Below are 24477 nucleotides of genomic sequence, written 5' to 3' on the forward strand. Positions count from 1 at the left end.
CTGCACTGTGTGTGTTACCTGCTGCTGATCCTGCCCCCGTGTCTGTACCCTGGTGAAAGTGACTGTCCTATGCAATTACAAACCCCCTTCCCCTGCCCCTTCAAACACAGTCTTCTGTACAAAAACATGACGGAAACAGTAATTAACAGCAAAGTATTTTTAATAATCAACTAGACAGTTAGGGGATGAAACTGGGATTGGGGCTTGGGTGAGTCAGGAAGGGAAGGACTTCTCAAAATTTAGGGAATGAGAGCTTTTGGGTAATTGAGCACTCTGCTGGGGTGGAGTGACAGTTTTCACGGCCCCTGGCGCCCCTCCTTCTTGTTATTTTGGGTGAGGGGGATATGGGACTTTGTGGCGGGGGAGGGCGGTTGCAGATACACTGCAGGGGGGCTCTGTCCTCCTGGCTGCGGTCCTGCAGAACATCCACAAGGCGCCGTAGCGTGTCCATTTGCTCCCTCATTAGTCCAAGCAGCGTTTGAGTCGCCTGCTGGTCTTCCTCACGCCACCTCTCCTCCTGTTCGCTGTGTGAGCGCTGGTACAGAGAGAGGGTCTCCCTCCACTGGCTCTGCTGGGCTGCCTCGGCTCGGGAGCAGCCCATAAATTCAGTGAACATCTCGTCCCGTGTCTTTTTCTTTCGCTGCCTAATCTTTGCCAGCCTCTGTGAGGGGGATGCTGGGGCAGGTCGGGAGACACTCGCAGCTGTGTGATGGGAAAAAGGGAGTGAATTCCTTGCAAATATACATTTTTGCGAACAATGAACACAGTCTAGTCTGTCTCTGTGAACAAGACCATGCACAGCACCTAATTCATGCGCACTCAGGACAATTTCGAATTTTCGGCCTTCGCTTTCATTGCCTGGGGTCTTGCACTAGAGATCAGACAAGCGGGGCAGGACAGCAGAATCCGTGGAGCAGCCAGGCATGGTAAGCCGTAGACTTTAGGCTGCTTAAAACTTAATGTATAGCAGTGCCCTCCTGCTGCAGGCAATCCGGAAAGCATAAACTCTGCCCCTGCTACACCCCCTCGCGGCTGTCCCCGGGAAAGATCCCTGTATGCTGCCCCTCTGCAGCCTCCACCACGTGGCTGTTAAACGACGGTCATTGTTATGCAAAGGAAAAGTGAAGCATTCCCAATACTAACATTACATTAATTGCCCTTAATTAAATGCAGGAGTCGCCGAGCGAGATCACCCTGAGGAGGGTCACTGAGGCAGATAGAGATCGCATGCTGCGTGAAAGCCAGCACAAACCAGGGGCCTATGCTGCCATGCTCGTGGAGGCAATGCTCCCAGCATACCCAATGACAGCCTGGCGCGGAAAAGTGTGCTACCACGGAGCACCCAATAAGGCAGCTCTCCCCAGGAACCTCATGCGTAGGCTTTTCGATTACCTCCAGGAGAGCTTCGTGGAGATCTCCCAAGAGGATTTCTGTTCTATCCCCATATACATTGACCTTCTTTTCACATAGTTAACATTCCTGTTCTTTCAAAAATAAATGTTTACATGTTTATAGCACTTACCGACTGATCCTTCCCCTGATTCAGGGTCCGGGTTAACGGCCAGAGAGGGTTGGTAGGGGATCTCCGTGAGGGTGATGAAGAGATCCTGGCTGTCGGGGAAATCAGCGCTGTAAGCGCTGTCGCCTGCCTCATCCTCCTCAAACCCTTCCTCATCTTCCCCGTCCGCGAACATCGCCGAGGAACTGCCCGTCGACACTATCCCATCATCAGAGTCCACGGTCACTGGTGGGGCAGTGGTGGTAGACCCACTGAGAATGGCATGCAGTGCCTCGTAGAAGCGGCATGTCTGGGGCTGGGCTCCGGAGCGTCTGTTGGCCGCTTTGGTTTTTTGGTAGCCTTGTCTCAGGTCCTTGATTTTCACGCGGCGTTGCGTTGTATCCCGGCTGTATCCTCTGTCTGCCATGGCTTTGGAGACCTTCTCGTAGGTCTTTGCATCCCGTTTTTTGGAGCGCAGCTCCAAAAGCACAGACTCATCACCCCACACAGCGATCAGATCCAAGACTTCCCAGTCAGTCCATGCTGGGGCCCTCTTTCTATTCTGAGATTGCATGGACTCCTCTGCTGGAGAGCTCTGCATCGCTGCCAGTGCTGCTGAGCTCGCCCCGATGTCCAAACAGGAAATGAGATTCAAACTGGCCAGACAGGAAAAGGAATTCAAATTTTCCCGGGGCTTTTCCTGTGTGGCTGGTCAGAACATCCAAGCTCGGACTGCTGTCCAGAGCGTCAACAGAGTGGTGCACTGTGGGATAGCTCCCAGAGTTACTAAGGTTGATTTCCGTCCACACACAGCCTAATTCGACATAGCCATGTCGAATTTAGTGCTACTCCCCTTGTCGGGGAGGAGTACAGAATTCGAACTAAAGAGCCCTCTAGGTCGAACTAATTAGCTTCCTGGTGTGGACGGGTGCACGGTTAAGTCGAATTAACGCTGCTAAATTCGATATAAACTCCTAGTGTAGACCAGGCCTAAGAGACACTTGTACTTGAATTTTTGTATTGAAACTGATAGGTGGGATTTTCAAATGTGTTCCAGAGATGGCTTACTTCTGCTCCCATTAAAGTCAATGAAAGTTTTCCCATTGGTCCATCACTGAGTTCTTTGAAAATTTCACCCATAGAAGTCAATGGGGACTTTTCAATCCCTGTTCCCAATGCTACAACTAAAGTGAAATGAATGGGTCTCTGTCTGGGCAGAGGGCAGGGGCGGCTCTAGACATTTCGCCGCCCCAAGCAGGGCGGCATGCCGCGGTGGGCGCTCTGCCGGTTGCCGGGAGGGCGGCAGGCGGCTCCGGTGGACCTCCCGCAGGCACTGGACCAGCGGACCCGCGGTGGACCTCCCAGCGATCGGCAGAGCACCCCCCGTGGCATGCCGCCCCAAGCACGCGCTTGGCGTGCTGGGGCCTGGAGCCGCCCCTGGCAGAGGGATCCTGCCCATTGCAGTACTTGGCCTCATGAGAGTGAGTGATGGATCCTGGACCATTCAGGAATTCTTCTGTAGCATTTCATCTCTACGAACCCTCCCCTTTGGTAACATTTTTTTAAAATAGCGTCATCCTTGTCAGACTCCAGCTTCTCCTTGTAGTTTGACACCAAACCAAGAAAAAAACCTCCAAGATAATCTATTTGTAATTGATACTTTCCCTTTATTTTAGTAAAACAAGAGAGCTTTCCTACAAAAACAAGCTCTTTAGTTATTCAGGTGTGACTAGTACTTAATCTCCATTTTACCTCTTCTGTGCAATGGTGCATTTATTTAAAAGCTCATTTTTAGAATGTCTTCTTTTGCTGACATTTAATTTTGCACAGGAGTAGCAATATTATAAAAGAGTCCAGGTGTAAAAATATTACACTTATACTAATGATTCACTGTCCATTAACCTTTAAAGCCCATAAAGGCTATCATGAATGCTCAACATTGAGTGGACTTGCTAAATGTAAACATTTATGAAGAATCATCTAATTTCATACTATTTTCTTCTATCAAGTGGTACAATGTAGTATAAAACCAAGCAAAGCTTATGTCCTATTCATTCCTCTGCTGGTGGGTTTTTTTTTAATAGTGCTGCCTTTTTAAAGTAACAGAACAAAGAATTTACAGTCTAAGGATGTAAGAGTTCACCCATAAGGTGATTGCAATAGGAAGAATAGGTTATGGTATAACTGAAGATGCGTTATGTATATAGAGAAATTTTAAAATGTTCAATACTTTGTTAAGCTACAACAGCTTTATAGAGTTTCCCTCTTTTCATTTGCAGAACTTCTTCCTTTTAGGATCCTCTCGTTTTCTGCAGTCTTTGTAGCACATTTGGTCATTTTATATTCCTCTTTATGCAAACAGATGCTGTTCTTATTTTACCCCCAATTTCTCTCACAACGTTTCTGTACTCTTTGTGTTATCTCTAGCTTCAGTCTATACATGTTTGCTGGGTTTGGGGGGTTTGGGGTTTTTGTCCTGCTGCACTGTAAGTGGTTTGAGTGGTGGTTTCTCCTCTTCTGTGTTTATCAGCCTTCACAAATGAGATTCCTGTGTTGGCCCTTTTCTCTCTGGCTTCTCGTTGCCTTCTGGTTTTGCTCTGTGTGTGTTTTGTTTTTCTCCCCATAGTCTGAGAGTTTTTTGTATTATTTTCTCATATTTTTACTTTATTGAAATGTGGATTTTCCCTCCCTGTATTAGTTTGTTAATACAAAATTTGTTGGCATTTTTTATCAAATGACAAAAATTAAAAACAAGTAGGAACATTCCAAGAATTTAAATTCCAGTCTTCTTTCTACCACAAGAAACCAAGAATTCCTTTTCTTTCAGACAGTTGCAGATTTTATCACCATGACTGGTTTCCATTAACTTTTTAAGTAGAAAGACATTTAGTAAAGCTGAAAGCTGTCTCTTATGTGATGACAGAATTGCCTGTTTTAGTATTTTTACTGGTTAACTACAAAAGCCCAAGTCTATCACTGTCTACAGCCAATATCCAGTCCTTACTGATCCTCTGGCAGCCCACGAGACTTCATCTTCCAAGCTAAGCTTTTATGAAAATGTACTATTTTGTTTTATTAAAAACAGTTTTAAAATGTGAAAAGAATTGCTCCAGCAAGACTTAGGGTGACCAGACAGCAAGTGTGAAAAATCGGGATGGAGGTAGGGGGTAATAGGAGCCTATATAAGAAAAAGACCCAAAAATCAGGACTGTCCATATAAAATCAAGACATCTGGTCACCCTAGCAAGACTTTCTCATCTGGGTACATCTCATTCAATCAATTTCCTACCACTGTAGGGGCCTCAGGCACTGGTGTACCTCAGTCCTTCCTGTTCTTTGCTTGACACACAGTAGTTTAGTCTCCTGAGGGTTGTAAAGCTTTGATCTAATGCTGGTGGATGGCTTGGTGTGGAGATGACTGGGTGATGTTTAGAGGCCTGTGATATACAGGAGATCAGACTACATGATCTGGTGGTCCCTCCTGGCCTTAAACTCCATGATGTAAGAGACAGGAACACAGCAAAAAATTGTAAGGGTGAGATGGAAAGTTTGATTTGCCATATAAGGCCTTGATTACACTAGAAAATTGGGCTGCTTTATATATATCAGAATAGTTAAAGTGGTGCAACTGCCCCTACTGTGGTCGTACTTATACCCAGTATTAACAATGCTTTATCCTGGTATAGCTTATTCCCATATGAGGCGGGGAAGAAACTATGCTTGTCGAAGGCACCTTTAGACTGGTACAAATGCATCCACACTAGGGTTGACATGGGAATAACTATTTCAGTAGCAAATCATACCCTTAACCAATTTAGTTATAGAGGTACAAAAACTGTGTGCAGACCAGTGAAAATGCCATGCTGGGACACAGAGGTAATGAACATGCTGCTATTTCTGATACGGCCCGCTCTTGCTCCCATTGAAACCAGTGAGGGGTCTGTCATTATCTTCAGTGGGTGGAATAGGGCCTTCTGGACCAGTTTGTCAAAAAAGCGCTGTACCCATTTAGGCACCTGAATGAAGTGGGCAGATTTTCAAAAGTGCTTAGTATGCAGCAGCTCCCACTGGCCACTTCATTTTGAGTGACAAAATGGGAGCGGCGCTCTATTGAAAATATGGCTACCTGTCTTTGGAAGAGACTTCTAGGTACATCACATGCTACCTTGGCTGTTCTCACATCTGTTTCAATCCCTGGTAACTTAGATTCTACATAGAGAGAGCTTCCTTAAAACTTCTCTCATTTACTTCATCTTCACACTAAGGGTATATCTATACTACAGGTGCTACAGCAGCAGCACTGTTACTAAGCCACTGTAGCACCGTAGCGTAGATGCTTCCTACATCGATGGAAAGGGTTTTTCCCACTGATGTAGGTAATTCACCTCCCTGAGGGGTGGTACTTAGGTTGATGGAAGAATTCTTCCATTGACTTAGCTGCCTGTACAGTGGGGGTAGATCAGCTTTAACTATGGAGCTCAAGCGTGTGAATTTCTCACATAAGCAATGTTGCTAGATTGATCTAAATTTTAAGTGTAGACCAGGGCTCGACCTTCTTTATCACGTTCTTTCCCATTCTTATTTCCCATTCTTGCTCTGGTGGGATTGTACAGGTATGATATGATAACAGACATGAGGCTTAATATCACCCGTTTGCCATCAGCTGACTGGTGCTAAAGAGGGATGAATTTGGAGTGGACACAGGATCACTCCCCCTCAGCCCTTTTCTTTAAATGGATTTCTGTTCTCTGTGAAAGAATCCAGACTGGCAGGCCTCTTTTTATCCACAGAACATCTACAGTCTGAGCAGTGGCAATGAAAGTCTCATGCTACCCTACCCATTCTGCCCCGCCAATGTACTTCAACCCTATCTTGGAAGGATCACATATAGAGGTCACATATAGTAGTTCATTCTCTATGGCTCATTCAGTCCTTGGTTTTTGTGCTGAAACTGCCAGTAAGGAGGTCAACTGGTGTCAGTTCTAGCACTGGTGATATATGGTATATGTGTCTCCTTGGAGCTCAAATGCGACCACCCCAAGTCTCCTCAGATAGGTCACCAAACAGCTGTCAGATGATAACTTTAGGTTACTAACAGGCTAAGATAGATTGGGACAGGTAGCCTAGAGGGAAGAGGCTCTTCCCATTATACATTTCCTAATTGTACAGTTTTTTTTCTAAGTTATTTGGAATAGAACTATTGCCACAAAAGTTTCCCTTAGAATTCTTCTCCACCTCTGTCCCGGTCCCCCAGTAGTTGTACTTCCGACAGACTGCTCTTACAAAATCCAATATCATGAGTTTCAAAAATCAAGACTTAAGTTTGCAGATGCATGGATCACCATGGCCAAGTCTGTGTCCGATTTGGAAAGCACACAATTACTCACTGGTCACAGTGAGAAGTGGGTAACTTTTTTCTGCAACTTAAAAAAAAATGTCTCAGAACTCCCCCTCCTGTAGAAATAGTTACAGGAGGGGGGTGAGGAGAGGAAAATTCTGCCAGGTTCCTCTCAGTTTCCTCCAATTCTTCAATTGAGAGGATGGAGGTGTCACAGATCCTAGTGAGCAGCACTCCCTCCGGGCCATTCAGAAGGACTGCAGTGAGGGGAATCCAAACCTCTGCTGCTCTGGATCCCCAGGTGTTTCAAGAGTCTGGAGCCTCAGCAGGCTGCAGCACTGGTTCCTCCATTGGCCTCTCTGGCACATTTGCTGAGCACTGACTCTTAGTCTGCAGTTTAACTCTCTCAGCGGCATGCAGTAATTGAAAGCATGTAACATACACCCACACACTTTGCACAGAGTCTAACACATTTGTACTCTTTTACTTAGTGATACAAAGCACAAGAGAGTACAGCTCATACAAAACAATAAACATTCTAACTGCAATGGCCTTCACTAGCTCACCCATCCCTTTTGAGTCCAGGGGGGAACATTTGGGTCCAGGGGGCAGGCCAGGAGTCCCCTGCTTCATGAGTAAGGCTACAATTTTAGCACAGAAACTTTTTAGTAAATTTCACAGAAGAGGTGTGGGGGGGAAGCCATAAATTAGGGAAAGGTCTCAAAATAATGCAGTTTTCCTCACATCAACATGCCCAAAAGTATAGTGGGGGTGCCAAGAGGTGAGGCCTAGGGAGGACAGTGAGCCCCTACTCCCACACTCACTCCACAACAGTGGCTCCTGTCCTGCAGGGCTGGGCCCAGCTCCCTGCTCTGGTGTTGTGGCCTACCGTATGGGATTGCAGCACCCCTCAGGTTTGGCCCACCCACCCTTCCACAGAGGAGCCAGCGAGGGGTTAATGAAGGCCTGTGGGCACAATAGGTCCCATCTCACTACACCTGTACTAGTTGTGAGGCGTGCAGAGGGAACTTAAAAGGAAGAGACACAGCTCAGTTAGGGGCTAACCAGGAAGGAAAGCAGGTCTCTGCGTCTTCCTCAACAAGAGAGGCCTGGTTCCAGCCAAGAGCCTGGTTCCAGCTGAGAGCCTGGGACAGCTCGCTACCTGGGCAAGCCTCCCAGTGAATGGGATGGTGCAGCCCAGGAAGGTTAACAAAAAGGATTGGCTGCATGGAGATGAGCCCTGAATAGGAGGGCAGGGTGCTGGCGACAAATCCTTTTATTTTAGACTTTAATATCTTGGACCAGGGGGACTCACGTGTGCTATTGCCAGAGGGCTAAGGCACTACATCACCCAACCACCTGGGACCCACAGCTGAGTGAGTCATGCCCTGATGAGCCCCAAGAGAGTGCTGCCTAGGCAACCCGATTCCAGGAGGCAAAAGGTTGCACATTCAAATTGGAGTTTGTAGCGTGACACTGACACATAGGGGTCATAATCTCACACTGAATTCATAAATTGTACAGACCTATTTTCAAATTGTCACTGGAGGTGAGGGTGGCTTTCTTCCCTACCCCCTTCTCTAAAAGAAGCAAATACATGGAGATCCCCATGGAGCCACACAGTCAGCTGGAGAAACATATCTCAGTAGTGATTTCAGGCCTCCCGTCAGGCAGCATAGCTACATTAAAGCCATGCTGTTAGGATTCCCTCATCCAGTGTTTTCCCTTGTAACCCTGTCTGAAGAGGCATTCCCAAGCACAGCAGGACTCTGATAAAACATAAATACAGCCCCAGTCTGTCCTGCCTGGCACCAGGTTTGCTACTGAGTGTCAGGGATGATGCAAGTCCTTGCAGCGCTCAAATGCACAGATCCCTGACCCTACAGAGAGACCTCAGCAGACTGGGAGTGGTGGTGTCATAAAGGTGGTGACCCTCTGTGTGTTCCATTCTATGCATCCGAAGAAATGAGCTGTAGCCCACGAAAGCTTATGCTGAAATAAATTTGTTAGTCTCTAAGGTGCCACAAGTACTCCTGTTCTTTTTGCAGATACAGACTAACATGGCTGCTACTCTGAAACCTCCTCATACTGTGGCACAAGGGCAAGATCTGAGTCCAGAGTCCACTCCACACACAGATTTAGAGGGAACAATTGGGCCCAATATTATCTAACTTTTCTCTATGCTCTATTAGCTGGCATTTAATCCCACGCATTTACTTGCATGCAGATACAACTGTTGCTAATTTCATCCTTAGTTTATTATTGGAGAAAACCTCCCATAGTTATTTATTAGGAACAGAGAATCCATGATATATTCAAAGCAGTGAAAACGTAATCCTGGATAATTTTTATTCCAAGAGGAAAGTCATCATGACTGATATATTCTTTCAATTAAAAACACCCATTTAGTTTATTTTTAACATTCCTTTCATTATGTTATGAGCTCTTTAAGGATAATGAAATAATTGCCTGTCTCTTTGATCTTTGTTTTGAAAGGAAACTTTAATAGTGTTATTTCTAGAGCAGGCTTACGGTATAAAACAATTAAAGGAAAAAAACACAAAATTAAAACATATTGAAGTACACGTTCCAATAATTAGGCCTCTAATTCCAGTTAGCTGGAGGGTTCTGTGGAGAGAAGTTCAAGCTAATGTTTGTTACAGATGAATTAAAATTATTTATTGTTTGCATTGCGGTAGCACGCAAAGGCCCTGTGAGCAGATGCCTTTCCCACTCTGCTCTGAAACACAGTGTACACATTATGTAGAATCCAAAATTACCCCCTTCTTGGGTTTTAATTTAATGCTGAAATTAACAGTAAGGTAAGAAAAGGTAATCTTAAACCTTCTCCCCAGGACTGACTGTTTCTAAGGTTCCTCTCACAGGACTGCTCTGCCCACACCCTAGATATTCTCTTCCTAAAGAATTCTGACACCTTCTTTGTACCCAGCTGGGAAACAAGCCATCTGCCTCACTGAGTTAACAGAACTCACTTGCTCCATTCCCAGCAGGATCATCCCCAAGAACAAAGTAGGTATTTCCTTATCAGCATATACAAACATTCAAGGCACACAAATATTTCTGCTTTCCTGGGACAGATTCTTCCCCTCAGCAAATATCTGTGTGGATTCTTGGCTGCTGGTGTTTATGTCCCATTTTAAAAAAGGTATCTGTTCACATACTAATCAATATCCTGGCTTTAGAGCATATGTGGTCATTTGCAATGTTCTGCAGACTGCTGCTCTTCATTAATATCATAGAAGTGCCTCCTCAGGACACCTTGCCTATTTTAAATAGATATAGGCTAGATCTTCAATTAATGTAATTCCATTGACTGCCATGGAGCTGATTCATGCCTGCTGAGGATCTGGCCCTATATTTGTAACCATACACTGGAAAAAAATCAGATGTATATTTCATAGGCATTTTTAGCTGCTAAAGATGTTCAGGAACAACACACGTACCAATTGTGTTAACTTAATGAATGTTACAGGAAAGTATTGCCTATAGTCTGTGATATGATTCATCACACTGTACACAGGAAATCTCCTTGGAAAATGCTATATTGAGGAAAATTCCAGCACTTTTTATTAAACAGTTTGTTTGTTTTCCAGGTGATTACTGACATATCATCTGCCTGTGCAAACAATTTTCCAGAGGGGAATGAGAGAACTGCATCAAAAATGAAAGAAGTTATTGTATATACTGAAGGTTGCGTAAACCAGAAATACCTACTCTGTTTGAGATGTTGGATAGATGCGTATGGTAGACAGTAAGTGCAGAGAAGGTAAGCCCTGCCAGTATAGGTTACTGAGCTGGATTTTTAGTAGAAGTCCTTGTGTAGATGAATATGTGATTAACCTCTCTAAAGTCACTCATCTTTTGGTAACTGTAATGGTCCTTTTCTTGCTGTCTGATATGAAATGTATCTGCTGTCGTGGCAGATTGGATGTAAAGATGTACTTTATGAATTGTAACTTTTCCAAACTTTATTCAGCCAGGAAATAGAGAGAACCCTAAGGTGAAGTGTTCATTAACATGCTAACAGAAGCTGTTCCAAAGAGGATATATGCTCAGACATGCAATGGGAGGTGGGGGTGCTTTAAAAGGCTCCAAGGTGTTAAAAGTAAAATGTCTGGTCTTCTTAACTAGTGTTTCACAGGCGTGCGTACATGGCTCTCACTGTTTAGACAAGTTCAAAGACTTCATTATCATATGGGCGGAAGAGCTTTTGTAAAGTGTAGATATGCACCCAAGCAAGATAGAAGATGGAAATGAAAAGAATAGAGATACTCAACCTATACATATTTGGCATGACCTTGAAATACAATTGTCTTTGTGTATTAATGTCTGGACTACAGGATGAGGTAATACATGAACACTTAAGATTGGGAAGGCAGTATGGCCTAGTGGATAAGCGCACTAGACCAGGATACTGGTGTTCTATTCCCAGCTCTCTTGCTGGGTAACTTCGGGCAAACAACTCTGCTGCAATTTTCCCCACATATAAAATGAGGATAATCATACTTACCTCATTGGTAAAGTGCTTTGAGATCTACTGATGAAAAGTGCTATTCAAGAGCTATGTATTTTTTATTATAAGAAAACGTGTAGGAAAGTTTTTTCCCCTTGCTGGAACTTTTCACGTATCTTTCTAGGACATTGAAAGACAGATAGACTGGCAGCAGGTGGCTGAGACAAAGGACATTTTAAGATACAATGTTTTCACCTTTTTGGTTTGTTTTCTCAGTAACTTGGCTTAGACCCCAGCTAGTTAAGGTTTAGGTCAGATTTAGTCTAGTTGTGCTTTACATTCAGCTTAATGTTTTGTGATTTTTCACAAAACCCTATACGAGGGGTTGGCAACCTCTGGCATGCGACTTGCCAGGGTAAGCACCCTGGTGAGCCGGGCCAGTTTGTTTACCTGCCGCGTCAGCAGGTTTGGCTGACCGCGGCTCCCACTGGCCGCAGTTCGCCGTCCCAGGCCAGTGGGGGTGGCCGAAAGCCGCAGCCAGCACATCCCTCACCCGCGCCACTTCCCGATGCCCCCATTGGTCTGGGACTCCCTGGTGAGCTGCATGCCAGAGGTTGCCGACCCCTGCCCTATACCAAATAACCTTTGCTTTTATTTAAGACCCCTGAAATTACTTGGATGCACTGTTAGCTTGGCCAGAACCACCGCTGGACAAATAACTTGTCTTCTCACTTTAAGGGATGTGGAAGCAGAGATGAGGTAACAGATTTGAGCTCTCTGTCTATAACAAGGGAGTTATGATAGCTCTTCTGAAATGGCCTTCTGATGGAGATTGCATAGGCCAGTGCAGGCATAAGGAAAGCTGAACATATGGTGGGTGCTTGGCTTGGTAACAATTTACTTTTCATTCAGTGGGATCCCAAAGTGCTTTAAAAGTATATGGGGAAGATCCTCAGTTGGTGTAAATTGTTGTAGCTCCTTTGAATCAAGCTCTGACAATTTTATACCAGCTGAGAATTCTGCCCTTATATGAATAATTCCACCAACCACTGAAATGTGGCAGTACCGGGGGGAAACGTGGTAGCAGTTGTACAATGCACTGCAACAACACACTGCAGCTTAGGACATAGAATGAAGAATTCCTTATCCAATTGAAAATACATAGGAAATTTTGGTAGTGTAATTACCCGAACAGGAATTTGGTCAGGATACCAAGTTTTAACATTTCTGCTCTTGATGTGCTGAGCCACTGGTTCAATATGAACTCTTTGGAAAAAATCATAGAATATCAGGGTTGGAAGGGACCTCAGGAGGTCATCTAGTCCAACCCCCTGCTCCAAGCAGGACCAATCCCCAGACAGATTTTTACCCCAGTTCCCTAAATGGCCCCCTCAAGGATTGAACTCACAACCCTGGGTTTAGCAGGCCAATGCTTAAATGCTATGCCACGTAATGACTCATCAATACCACTTTCTGCAGCCATTTAATTTTCTGAACAGGCGCAGCTCTGCTTAGCTTATGAGATCACAGCCCAAGGTCGTGAGGCTACAGGTGTGTGTTGAACTAGCTTTTGAAGGCTGGGACAATCCGGACTTGAGGTTCACACTGAAATAGTTCCTGTACTCATTTTCCAGGATTCCAATAAGCCTGAGTTAATAAATACAGATGATGGCAATTGTGACTTTGGGGAAATCTTGAAATATCAAAGTGGGTCACATACCGATCTAGAACTTTGGTAAAAGCAAAGACCTTTATGGTCAAGCTGAGAGAGAACATCTTGAATCCATTTATGGATATATGAAAAATTGATTGAATCTCTATGGGCTGGATTCTTTCAGAATGATAAACACTCAGATGGTTCTGGTACCCTCCATAAAAGGGATAGTCTGTTAAGTTTTTAAAGTCATAATAACTTTAAATGCAGGATTGTGGAGCACATGTAATGAAACGTCAGCACAATAAGCAGCTTAAGAGCTTTGTCTGTGAATTAATTGTTAGCTGCTTTGAGACAGCTACGGAGCCACTTGGACTTATTCTAAAGTGTTGGGTGCTGAAACGTAGGGCGTTTCCTGTCGCCTTACTAACAAAGCCCGTGTCGTAAACATTAACCCCATTTCTGGGCTCAGCTGATGTTTCCAAAGCTCAGAATTTGATCTCCACCAAGATAGTGCTGTGTGGTCTCTAGATTCTGACTGTGAAGTATGTTCTATGGCAGTTGAGCCAGGGGAGATTTAAGGAGGATTAACAGACCAAACTGTGGAAGTGATGTATCGTTTTCTAATAAAGAGAGCTCAAACCCAAAACTGTGTGCTACCAAAGCAGGCAATATTTTGTTGTAAAAGCAGGCCTGTTCTGGACAGCTGGCATTCTAATGACTCAGCCTTGGCTCATTTGTGGTTCAGGATCCAGTTCCGACTCATTTGGGGCCAAAGAGCTTCTAAGACTGATGGGATGACGGAGGCTCCTAAGGCCAGCTGGGGGATTGGGAACCCTGCTGAACCTCCTAAGGTTCACTGTGGGTAAGAGCAGAGATGAATTCACAAGCAAGGAAAGATGTGGTTCCTCCATGAAGTCTGAGCCGCAGCAGGAGATACAGGCAGGTGGTTTTTGCCCCTCTTTCCCTCTATCCCACACTTCCTGCAGATCTTAGAAGGAGAGTCCTAGTCCTTCAGACGTAAAGCCCTGAGAGAGCGCTAGGTGACTTGCCCAAGTTCACACAGGCAATCTGGAATAAAATCTAAATCTCCTAGTCCTGTTTTAACAATATCCTTCTTAAAAAGCAAAGTATCTCAAACCAATCTTGTAAGCCTGACATCCTTCATGTTATATAGGTACCCTCTTGGCTTGGTCACTTTTGGTCATTTCTAGGTCAAACACTTTATTCTATGGTACTTAAACAGATAAAACTGTTGGTCCAAGGTTTTAAAGAATGGATACCTATTATTTGACTCCTAGGACCTTATTAGGCCCCTAAAAAAGTAGCCTTATTTTCAAATGTGTTAAGGACCCAGCAGCTACCACTAGCATAAATGAGAGTGGCTGGGTGCTCAGTGCTTTTGAAAATCAAGCTTCTTATTTAAGTGCCTATATAAAGACTTTGGGCTTCAATATACAAAGGTGCCAAAGGGAGTTAGGTGCCTGACTCCGACTGAAATGGGAGTTGGGAGTTTAACTCCTTTTGGATCATTTCAAAACCCCATTCCACGAACCTAACTTTTAGACACCCATTTTTGAAAGTCTTGGCCTTAATGTGTATGTGTATGGATTATTTGGACCGATTTTATCCATTTGGCATCAAGACACCTAGCTTTGTCATATAATCCAATAGGAACTTGCAGTATTCAGTATAATGTGTATAGTCTTTCTTTTGAAAATAAATCACTCATGTGGAAATATTCAAATAACTGGGCACATGTCCAGATGGAGTGTGCCTCGCTTAGTGGCAGCAAGTTGTGGCACATATCCTATATTATCAAGGACAGTAAATGTTTTGGCTGCCCTAATAGAAAAACAATAATTCAATTGGGTATTATAAAGGAATTTCCTGGAGAAGTTTGGCCCCACTCAATCATCCTGTTAGATTTTTCCTTAATATGGAAGAGTGGCACATTAAATTCATTAAATAAATTGGCCCAGCTACATTTATTTCCAGATGGCTTTTCATAAAGGGGCTTAAAGATTTAAAATTACAAGTAATGGAAAATGGCTTTTTGAAGAAGCCTTTCTGTGTATCTCATATAGGATGATAATGATAATGACTGCTTGCATCCGAAGAAGTGGGTATTCACCCATGAAAGCTCATGCTGCAAAACGTCTGTTAGTCTATAAGGTGCCACAGGATTCTTTGCTGCTTCTAATGATACAATAGTTACACTATTGTATTTGCGATATTTCTAATCAAGGATGGATCTAATGTAATTGGTTTTAAATGCTTTATAAATCAATAGCAAAGGGTGCGAAATAATTGAAACCTCACCGGTTTATTTTGCAGGGATGCAAAATAAGGCTAGGGTATTGTACAAAGACAAAGAGGGGGCATGTGGGGAAAATGTCTTGCTGATAGCCTTTGGCCCTTGAAGTAAGCTTTTTAACACCGCACATATTCATGCTTCATCAGTGGCTCCAAATGATCTACACCTGTAGGTTCCAGCATGTTACATAAAGAAACATTTTGTATTTACAGTATATTAGGGGTGGGATTTTCCAAAGTGCTGTGCTTTGGATAACTTTGCTCCCACTGAAGTGTATAGGAGTTTTACTCTGGATTTCAGAGTGGACAGAGGTAAGTCAACGTTGAGCACTTCTGAAAATCTCACCCCAAACTTTATTTACAACTGATTCTAACAGAAGAATTTTGACCTTGCCAGAATGGTCTGTTTTAGCTCTACTCATGAGTGCAATCCTAATTAGACTATTGAAAAGGTTTGTGGGCCCGACTCTCCCATCACAGGATATGAGTAACTTCCACTGAAGTGGTGAAAAGGAGGCCCTCTGTGTGAAAGTAAATAAGACCCATCAATTTTGCAGTGCAAGATCCCTTTGCATCCTTTTCCTTACAATCTTAAACAAATTCCCTTTTCAAAGACCAGAATCCTCCCACACCTGTGAAGATTGTCCTGAATTACATAAGCTTCTCCCATGGGCAAGGTCCCAACTCCCATCACATCTATTAAACCTTTCCTTAGTCATCAATTCCTACACAGCCATAAACTTTTACTAATCATTTAAAAAAATCCATAGAATTTCCAAGTGGAAAATATTCACTCTGGTGTTAGGCCCCTTTCCACCTCACTGAAACTGACCCAGACAATTAGCTTGATCACAAGCTACCACCTCGTTGATATTAAGTGCAACAACTCATGTTAATGCAAAGCTAAGGTTGAAATGTAATATACGTAGTGAAGTCGGCAAATGAAAAAGTGGAGTTTTCTCTGCAATATTAACTGACTCTGCACATTCTGTACTCGGTTTATTATGTTACACATTTAACAGTTTAACTATGTATCAAGATTACTGTATGCAATGTGGGAGAGCTAATATTGACCGTAATGAGACCCTTAACTACTATTTCATGATTTTTGTATGCTTTAAAATTCTGATTATTATTTTAAATTGAGGATTTGGCTACCACTAGAAAGTTGTAATCCTTTAGCTATACCAGTACAGTTACAGTGGTACAAACCTTCTAGGGTAGATGCAACCACTCTGGTATAGCTTATTCCTGAACAGCAGAGGTTCTCAAACTGTGGTCCGCGAGATCCATTCAGGTGGTCTGCGGATAGTTCCCTCTCTCTAAGGTATGTGCCTGGGTGGCCACACACAAGAGAATGAAGGGCCACCCACCTAATTAGTGGAGCCACGCAGGTGCATGTGCATGGCTCCACTAATTAGGTGCCTGGACCCTGGAGAAGACACACATGTAAAGTGAGGTGGTGGCCTTGGGGGGAATAGGATGTAGGTGCCAGGGGGCAGTGGGGTGAGAAGAGGGAGTGGGGGAAATTTGGGATGTGCAGGGCTATGGCAGCCAGAGAAAGAGGCGACTTTCCCCAGCTCCAGGGCTGCAGCTGCCATGGAGAGATGGCCCTCCTTCCCAGCCTCAGCTCTATGCCTGCTGTGGCGGGGGAGAGACCCCCTCCTTCCCAGCCTCAGCTCTATGCCTGCTGTGGCGGGGGAGAGACCCCCTCCTTCCCAGCCTCAGCTCTATGCCTGCTGTGGCGGGGAAAAGACCCCCTCCTTCCCAGCCTCAGCTCTGTGGCTGCTCTGGCGGGGGAGAGACTCCCCTCCTTCCCAGCTCCATCTTGAGGCCTGCCGCTGCAGGGGAGAGAGGGCACATCCATCACATTAGAAAGGTAAGACTACTGATATTAAAATATGAGTTGTGATAAAACAGTACACAGCCCAGGTCAGACCAGGCCTATGACCAGGGCCCTCAAGAAGGACATTGAACAGGGTTCAGAGAAGAGCCATAAGACTGATTAAATTATTAGAAAACATGCCTGATACTAATAGACTCAAGGAACTCAATCTATTTAGTTTAACAAAGAGAAAGTTAAGGGATGACTTGATCACAGTCTACAAGTACCTAAGTAACCTTTGGGTGGGATAGAGTTCACTTCATTTCCCGTCTCCAGTGCCTTAAAAAAAACAAAAAACAAAAAAACAAACCCAACTCCCATAGAAAGTAGATGGAGACCCAGAGTTCAGTCTCTATAGATTTTCAGCAAGGATTGCACAGGGTCAACCTCCCCACATTCAAGTCCCAAACGGAACAAAAGAAATGAATTTAATTAAATAACTTTATAAAATCTTATGATAAAGAAACAATTAATAATCTAATTTTTACAACAAAACATGGCTATTTTATAATCCATGGACGTCACCTTCGCAGTTACACATAAACATAAATAAAGAAAACAAATTAAAATCTGAACAGTTCAGTCCCCACAGAAACACAGTGAGAAGAAACTGAGAGTTCCCAAAAGCTTAGGTTTAGTTCACCTAAGTCTCAGTTAGGAGTCTTTGATCACCAAATCTAGACAGTCTGCTGAGTCTAAAACAACATCTTCCCTCCACTTGCTTGTAGGGATCTTCATTTGGAATCCATGCAGACTCTTCCTCTGCTGAAATCACTGCTAGCTAGCCAGCTGACTGATTAACCAACCACTCAGTTAAGTGTATAGATTTAAAGAAAACCCTGCTGCAAAATGCGTCAGAGTTAGGGACAACAGCCTGCTTCCTGTGCCTGGGCTCAGCTTCTCCCAACTCACAAAGGGCATGTGGCCTTCTGCAAAACAGCTGACTTAACTGCTCACCCTCATGGAGTCTGACCCCAACAACAGGGAACCTATTGGAGCAGACCCAAAACTACCACACCCAATTCCAGAAGTTTCTGGATGTGGACTGCTTAATTCGCCTAGCAACAATGACCTACACACAACTCACTCCTACCTCCCCACAATGGGTCTTTTAAAGAGATTTCTCCCTGTTGGGCACATGGGTTACACCTAACTGGGGAACAAATATTTGATAGCAGTCTTTTCAATCTAGCAGACAAAGGTATTACAAGATCCAATGGCTAGAAGCTGAAGCTAGAAAAATTCAAACAGTAAATGAGGTGTAAATTTTAACAGTGAGGGTAATTAATCACTGGAACAATTTACCACACGTGGCAGTGGATTATCAATCATTCCCAATTTTTAAATCAGGAATAGATTTTTTTAAAAAAAAGATATGCACTAGTTCAAAAGGAATTATTTTGGGGACGTTCTCTGGCCTGTGTTATACAGAAGGTCCGACATGATGATCACAATGGTCCCTTCTGGCTTTGGAATCTACGAAACAGTGCAGAACACTATTGCCCTTGTCTACACTTGCAGCTCAGCTGTGTTCAGCATGACTGCAGCTATACTCATTTCTGACATCAAGTTCTCCGTAATGGGTAGTTTTTATAGTGCAAGACTTCTATAGTGCATACTTGTAATGCACCACATGTCCATACACAAAAGAGCTTGCAGCTCTGCATGTGTTGCCAGCACCATTGCGAATACACTTGCTATTGTGCAAGATTTACCACCACTGCATCCTGCATCAGGTAACTCTGCTTTGTTACAGTGCCACACAGGACAGAAAGCACTGGGTGTTTCAGTCACACCAGTACAAATAGTTCTTTCAGAACATTCTCACAGTTTCCACAGTGATCTCTGGCCAAGCCTTTGCACTCCAGAACAGATATGATATTGCATGTTTAAAATATATTTACCTTTTATATGTGTAGACATATGTATAACTCACAGTCATGTCAATTTTATAAATATAATTTTCATATGTATACAATTAGCATGGGTACCAATGTACAGGCTTGTGTTTTATATGTTTGCAAATTATACTAGTAAAATGCAAGTGTTTATATTTTTCAGGAAGGAAACTGAATTGGGCAGTGGATGGGAACTGTCCCAGGAATTGTGTGATATGTAACCACAATGTACTGCTAGTTGCAATGGTACAGGGCATGCTGTGTTTGAACAAAGTATATTGTGTGCATCCTAAACAGGACAGGCTAGTGGGGATCAGGGGCCGCTCTAGGAATCCCGCCGCCCCAAGCAGGGCGGCGCGCCGCAAGGCGCGCTCTGGCGGTCGCCGGTCCCGCGGCTCCGGGGGACCTCTTGCAGACGTGGCTGCGGAGGTTCCGCTGGTCCTGCGGCTCCGGTGGAGCATCCGCTGGCATGCCTGCAGGAGGTCCACCGAAGCCACGGTACCAGCGGACCCTCCGCAGTCATGCCTGTGGGAGGTCCACTGGTCCCGCGGCTCCGGTGGACCTCCCGCAGGCATGACTGCGGAAGGTCCGTTGGAGCTGCCTGCCGCCCTGCCGGCAAAATGCTGCCCCAAGCGCGCGCTTGGCGCGCTGGGGTCTGGAGCCGGCCCTGGTGGGGATGTTCTTCACCATTGCAATGGTGCAGTTGTCTAGTGTAGACAAGGCTTGTAAAGAGGGTATGTGTAATGCTCAGTACTACTGGCACAATTTGCTGAAGTGGGGGATATGTAGTGGGATTGCTTCCAAAGTCTAGGTGTTCGGGAAATGTTAAACATGTGTTTGGTAAAATTTTGGGGTACCCAATTAAAATCATTGTGTCAAATGCACTGTTAGGTACCAAGAATGCTTCTCTTCTAGTCCAGCTGAGCCTTTTCCTTGCTAATTTCTGCCAGATTTTCCACTGCCCCCCGCAAAGGCCCAATTCTTGTGTACCAATTGTAAATACTAGTTCTGTAAAGTTGGGGTATCATGGCTCTGCTGAAAAGCTCACAAACTACAAATATAGACTCTATTCAAAATATTTTGTTATTTGGTCCACTGATTATGCTGAATCCAGTGTTCCTGCTATTAAACCAACCAACCTTTGGTATAAATAGTTCCATACAACTTTGAATATCCCATTGGGATACTTCATTGTAATTGTTACCTTTATTATTTTACCCTCTGTACTTACAATGTCCCTAATGCTAGATGTCTGTGCCCCTTCTTTGTAATTGTATTTCATCTGTACATTTGTAAACTCATAATTTTCTGCAGCTTTTTAAATTACCCAAATCCCTTTTTTCCCTCTATGACTTCCAAAACAAAAATAAGCAATGAAAGGCAGAGAAAATCCTGTTGGATATGTCCTTACTAAAAGTCTTTTTGTGTAGCAATTAATTTACACTATTTACAAAGCAAAAATTATGTAATGCTATTGGAAAGCTTTGTACAACTTATTAAATGTCTCTCTGTAACTAATGCTCATTGCAGGAGTTCCTAGCCTTCACTCTGAATCAAGAGCTCGCAGGCGTGCTGGAGATTGTGGACTAGATTCTGATTTCCATTACACTAGTGTAAATATGGCACATGCTGTTGACTTTAGTGGAGTTACTCTGGATTTACACCAGTGTAGTTGGGATCATCATTTGGTGGCCTGTATGTAACTTAAGTGTGTGTATGTGTCATAGTTTTTTAGTTTGTCACCCCAGTGCCTACACCTCTGCCTAGAGAATGGGTAGTTTGAACCAACCAGCCTAGTAGAGTCATTTAAAATTCTTCATAATTATAAGTACATAGAAGTCTATAAGAGAACAAGTAACTGCTGTCCTCATGTGCTTGGAAAATTACTTCTTAAGGCTACGCAAACTTGAGGGGAAGTTTAAAAGCTAGGCTGCTGCATGTATCTAATGAAGTTTTGCTAGGGGTTAGGGCAAACATGACCTCAGAACTCTTGTGTCCTACTCCACTACTGATTGACTATGTGATGTTGGATAAATTGCCTAACCTCTACGTCCCTCAGTTTACCCCTCTGTAAAATGGAGATAGTACGTACTTTACAGGGGAGGGAAGGAAAGGCGATGTGAAGCTTAAACTTAACTCAGGTCAGATTCTGCCACCTTTACTCACACTGAAATAGTACCATACTCTGTGACAAGCCCCATTGATGTCACTGGGATTATTTTCAGAGTAAGGCAGTACTCAACATGAGTAATAGCAGGGATGCAGTGGTGCCACAGCCATGTGGAACATCACTCTAGGACCTGAAATCCAGGATGGAGCTATGCTCCAGCATTTCAGAAAGCTATTCTCCAGCAACTCTGCCTTGTCATTTTCTGATCCTCAGGTTAAGTCTTCACTGCAGATGGGAGGTGTGATTCCCAGCATTAGTCGGGCAGACTCGTGCTACCTCAGCTCATGCTAACATGCTAAAAATAGCAATGTGGATGTTGTGGCCCAGGCAGTGCCTTGGGCCGGCTGCTTGAACTCAGACTTAGGGGGTCAGGTAGACTCAGGACGTGAGCCCAAGCTGCCGTCTGTGCCGCAACGTCCACACAGCTATTTGTAGCATGCTAGCTCAAATTGAGCCAGTGCAGCATGCGATGTGGTATGAAAATGAGGCTCCAGCCAATATGCCTAGAAAGAACTTCAAACAACAATGTTCTTCTTCCCTGCCTTGCTTCCTGTTACAAATATATGATTTTCCTGGTGTACTTTATGATGCGGCAGTGACATTAAGTTGTTGCTAGAAGATATGCTAGGAAACAGATTTTCAATTAGATTTTTAGTCTTCCTTCCCTTAGCATCAGGGGAAGCTGGATCAGGCCCTCAGTGTAACAAAAATCCAGTCCTTGTCCCATGGGGTATACCTTACAATGCAAATTAAGGGCCAGTTCATTTATTCTTCCTCACATTAAGTAGCATCTTACTCTATGAGTAGCTCTAATGAAACCAGTGGAACTACTTGTGGAGTTAAAATACTGTTGGGCATGAGTAAGGGTAGCAGAAATGGCCCCAAATACCTATTTTTTGTTTATGTGTTGAAATGCCTTTTGACTTGCTGTGCCAGATTGGGAATGCTGCAGGGAATGAAAAAAAACACTGCCTGCCTGCCTTCTGCCCCATACTCCCCAATGTATACAAAGACATCCAATGTTGAGATCAGATGAACTGAAAAGCCTGCCAATCCCACAAGCTTCTAAAGTAAAACAAAACCTATATTTGTTGAGTATTTTCCTATAGCAATTCCCCCAGCTTTTGGGTATTGGAAGCCAATGAGAAAGAGAGCTGTTTTTCATTAGTTATTGATTTATGAAGAGAAAAATAACTTTTCTACTTGCAGATGAGAAAGTAGGTACCTAAATACAGTTACTTGCTTTTTGCGGAATAGGCTTGGCCAACCATCTCAGCCACCCACTATATCATTTTTACTATGCACTATTACATATAGACATGTGATCCTCTGTCTTCCAATCCCCACAGAACTAATACGACTCCCCCTACCAGGAAGCAAAAAGAGCTGTCTATCATGCTAAATCGAGGAACTCCAATTCTACTTATTGTCCCGTAACAAACACGTGTCTACATGTACAGCACTGCAGCAGTGCAGGTGTACCAATGCAGCTGTGCCACCACAGCCCGTCCTGTGAAGACACTCTATGCCGACCAGAGAGAGCTCTGTGGTCAGCACAATAAACCACCTCCACAAACGGCAGAAGCTATGTCCCACCAACATGGCACTGTGCACATAAGCACTTGTGATAGGATGTAACATATGTCGCTCAGGCGGTGGTTTATTCACATCCCTGAGGAACATAAGTCATAACAAGATAGGTTGTAGTGTAGACATAGCCTTAGTCTTCACTTTCTCTGCAGGCATGAACAGGGCCAGCTCCAGGCACCAGCGCAGCAAGCAGGTGCTTGAGGTGGTTAAGGCAATGGGGCGGCATGCTCGGGTCTTTGATGGCAATTCAGCGGCGGGTCCCTCAGTCCCTCTCAGGGGGAAGGACCTGCCGCTGAATTGCCGCCGAAGAATGAAACAGCGGTGGTAGAGCTGCCACCGAAGTGCCACCGATGCAGCTTTTTTTTTTCCTGACGCTTGGGGCAGCAAAAACTCTGGAGCCGGCCCTAGGCATGAACAACTAGCTGAGCCCTCTATCATGCTTGAGTGTGTCTTGCCTTTGGAAGTGAAGACAAGTGTCTTATATTTTATATGATAGAGAAAAGGGAGCCCATGGAGAGATGCAAAGAGAGGGGTGACATGATCAGAGTGATGGGGTAGGAAAATTATCATTGCAGCAGCATCCAGAATGGATATGCACAGGGCAAGACAGCATTTGTCAGGGCCAATGAAAAGGATGTTTCAGTAACTGTCATGTAGGATGATGAGAGCCTGGATAAGCGTTTTAGATATGAATGGACAGGAAAGGCCAAATCTTACAGCTGTTATGCAGAAAGAATAGGACTTAGCATGGATGTGAGGACCTAAAGAGAGGTCCCCATCAAAGATAACACCCGAGTCCTGAGTCCTGAGTCCTGGTCCTGAGTGATAGGCAGAATGGTGTTATTGTGAAGAAGTGGGTATTCACCCACGAAAGCTCATGCTGCAAAACGTCTGTTAGTCTATAAGGTGCCACAGGATTCTTTGCTGCTTCTGTTATTGTCCATAGTGATCAAGAAAGGATGTATCAGGGAAGGTTTTTATTGGGGGCGTAGAAGATTAAAAGCTCTGTTTTAGAGAGCATGAAGGCGGCTTAAGGCTGCTTTCTTTTACCTTGCCTCCTCCCCTGTGGTTGGGGAGCACGCCAATTAATATAATGTATTGTGAAATCACGGTGCATCTTTTTTCACAGGAAAGGCATTAGCAACCATATATTTATTATGCAAAAAATTTGTATTTACAGTACTGTATAATATACCAGTGCATCATTCTTAATACTACAGAAAACTACAGCTTGGATTATGGCCTTGCCACAAAAAGTAGAAATGTGCTAATGAAATGTGCTGATGACACAAAGTTGGTAGGCACCATCAATACAGTTGAGGATTGGAATATTATGCATTAAGAATTGGACAACCTTGAGGACTGGACTAATAGAAATGAACTAACAGTACAAAGTGCAAGACCATGCACTTAGGGACTAATAACAAGAATTTTTGCTATAAGTGTCATGCTCATCAATTGAATGCAACAGAAGATGAGAGAGAGACACATAGGTGTGTTGATCAATCATAGAATGACTAGGAGCCGCCGATGTGATGTGGCTGTGAAAAAGGCAAATGTGATCCTAGGATATGTTAAGCAAGGTATTTCCAGTGGAGAAAGGGAAACACTGGAGCTAGTGCACAAGGCATTGTGATAGGATACTGTGTACAGT

The sequence above is a fragment of the Mauremys mutica genome, chromosome 7 (genome assembly GCF_020497125.1).
Source record: "Mauremys mutica isolate MM-2020 ecotype Southern chromosome 7, ASM2049712v1, whole genome shotgun sequence".
NCBI classification, from domain to species: Eukaryota; Metazoa; Chordata; order Testudines; family Geoemydidae; genus Mauremys; species Mauremys mutica.